Raw genomic sequence first — 2,437 nt, forward strand, 5'->3', positions numbered from 1 at the left:
TGTGCAGGCAAGGGAGGGGAGGGAAGCAGAGGAGTGGGGCAGGCAGGAGGACAGAGGCCCAAACCCAGGCAGCAAAACCCACTGAATCAGCTCTCCTCTTCTAGCAACAACATGCAAGGAATCGAAAACCCCGGCTTTGAGGTCTCCCCGTCTTCCCAGGGCATGCCGGAGGCCAAACCCAGGTCTCCGCTGTCCTACATGGCCCAGCGGCAGCCTTCAGAGTCCGGGCGGCACCTGCTGTCCGAGCCCTGCACTCCTCTGTCTCCACCAGGCCCTGGGGATGTCTTCTTTCCAACCCTCGGTGAGTACTTCCCAACAACCCTCAACCTTGGGGCACCATAGCGTGCAAGGTCATGACCTCGCATAGCCTGCAAGGTCATGACCTCCTCGTGGCCTGCAGGGCACCAGCCTCACTCCCCTTCTGAGGCCTTAGAGCCTCCCGGTGTGGGCTCAGGGGATGAAGGACCGAGGAGCGCCACCCCATCCATTCTACTTCTTTGTTTTGCAGACCCTGTGCCTGACTCCCCGAACTCTGAGGCCATCTAGACCGGCTGGGGGCAGCGGCAACTGTGGCTGGGCCTGGGGCAGGTGCATCTGAGGCAGAGCTGGCCCTCTGAGTGGTCCCTTAGCCTTGGCCCTGGTTTCCTCCCTCCTGCTCTGAGCCCAGACTCTGTGAGATACCTCTGATGGCCAGGCCCTCAACTCCTCTGGGTGCTACATGGCAGAAGGGAAAAGGGTCCGCCCAGCCCCTGTCTCAAGGATGGTGGGGTGCTGGGATCCCACCCCAGAGACCTGAACTTCACCAGCTACAAATGCCAAATGGCCTACGTCCTAGAAGCTCAAGAGTTTCCAGCCTATGGCAGCTTTTCTCCCTGGGATGTGAGCTTTGTGACTGGACAGCCCGGATGGGACAAGATGGGCACTGGACAGAACTCCTCTCCCCCCGCCCCCACCCAGTGCCATCCTCCCAGGTGCGAGACACAGGACCAGCTGTGGCAGACTCCTCCTCGCTGCCGGAGAGCCAGTGCTGGTCTCGCCTGGGGCCGCTCATCTGTCAGACTCCCGCCTGTAGCCTTGGCGCTCTGGGGCTGGGCCTGCCTGCCTGCCCCCGGGGCCGCAGGAGCCTTTCCCAGCGATCCGCTGCCAGCAACCTCTCCCAGTAGCTGTCCTCTGGTTAAGCAAATCTGGGCTGCCACTGCCTGCCCTCTGGTCCCCAGAGTTCACTGGCCAGGGTCCCCGAAACAGGAAGTACACCCTGAGGCACAGTGGCCACTGTGGGCCAACTGGCATCTTGGGCAATGGGGGCCAGGCCAGAGGTTGCATTGCCCGCTGCAGGACCGGGGGTGGGCGGGGGGGAGAGCAGGTGGAGCCTGCTGGGAAGGTGAGTGGAGAGGTTCCACCTCCTGCCCCCTCCCCCCTCTACTGTGCAGTGCGCTCAGTGCAGAAGGCGACCGCATACTGTACTGCCCCAACTGTGACCCTCCCTCCAGTGGAAAGAGGGGTGCTATTAAAAACTCCACGGGCAACACGTGCAAACCCTGTGAGTGGACTGCAGGAGCTGGGGTTTAATCCCTGCTCTGGGGCCGAGTCTTCACCGACCAGTGACCCTGTCAGGAGGTGTGTCCATAGAAGGCTCTGTGGCGCTCTGCTCCGGGACCTCAGCTCCGTCCCCTGCTTCAGGGCCTGTCCCGGATTTGTTTTTATACACCATATGCAAGAGAATCCTTTGTGGAATTTTGATTAAAGAGTTTTAAAACACGGAGAGGACTGGGGGGCCTCTGTGCACGCTGGGGAAGGGGGGCCCGAGAAGGGAAGGGGTGAGTTTGAGCGGGGTAGGGCCCAGGCACTGCACTGAGGAGGGCATTCAGCTGCCAGCAGCGGACGCGGACTTTGCTGAGCTGGGCACCCCGGGGCGCAGAGCCTGGACTTCAGGCCAGCGTAAGGACCCAGCAGGCAGGGAGAACCCTCTGGATGGCCTGGGGAGGGAGAGACAGGAGTTGGGGGTGGAAGAAAACAGCTCTAGGCTCTCCAGCAGCAGTGAGCCCCCAGGCCTGCGGCTAAAACCAGGGAACCCCCCTGGATACACGGCACTGCTTCCAAACTCCCCTGTCAGGCCCAAGGGGATGTCCTGCTGTGTGGGTGTCCTGCTACGCCAGGTGGTGGGGCGGGGCGGGGGGGACAGCTTGAGGAAAGAGCGGGCCTGGGCCTTGAGACTGTGCGGACACCTCTAGTGGCCAGAACACCAAACTCCTGGCTCCTGCTTTGTCCCTGGGGGTCCCTCTTCTATTCCACCTGCTGCCTAGACACTCAGTGCTGCCACAGAAAAACAGTGCCGTTCTAACAGCTCTTGGGGGCCTATGTCAGGGATGGGCAGGGCGACACTTGCTCAGGGATGGGCTGGGCTACCCCTAGGATCGAAGGCAAAGCCTATAGACCA

At 61.8% G+C, this 2,437-nt stretch overlaps 1 long non-coding RNA gene across 1 annotated transcript; it reads left to right on the plus strand.

The window, feature by feature from the left end:
• The first annotated feature begins 7 nt into the window (after nt 1–7).
• On the plus strand, nt 8–1,526 carry LOC121101225. The gene is made up of 2 exons (XR_005833177.1): nt 8–301; nt 509–1,526. It is a non-coding gene; the product is annotated as an uncharacterized LOC121101225 (long non-coding RNA).
• Nucleotides 1,527–2,437: the final 911 nt, after the last annotated feature.

Source organism: Ursus maritimus, unplaced genomic scaffold, assembly GCF_017311325.1.
Source record: "Ursus maritimus isolate PB19 unplaced genomic scaffold, ASM1731132v1 scaffold_7, whole genome shotgun sequence".
NCBI lineage: Eukaryota > Metazoa > Chordata > Mammalia > Carnivora > Ursidae > Ursus > Ursus maritimus.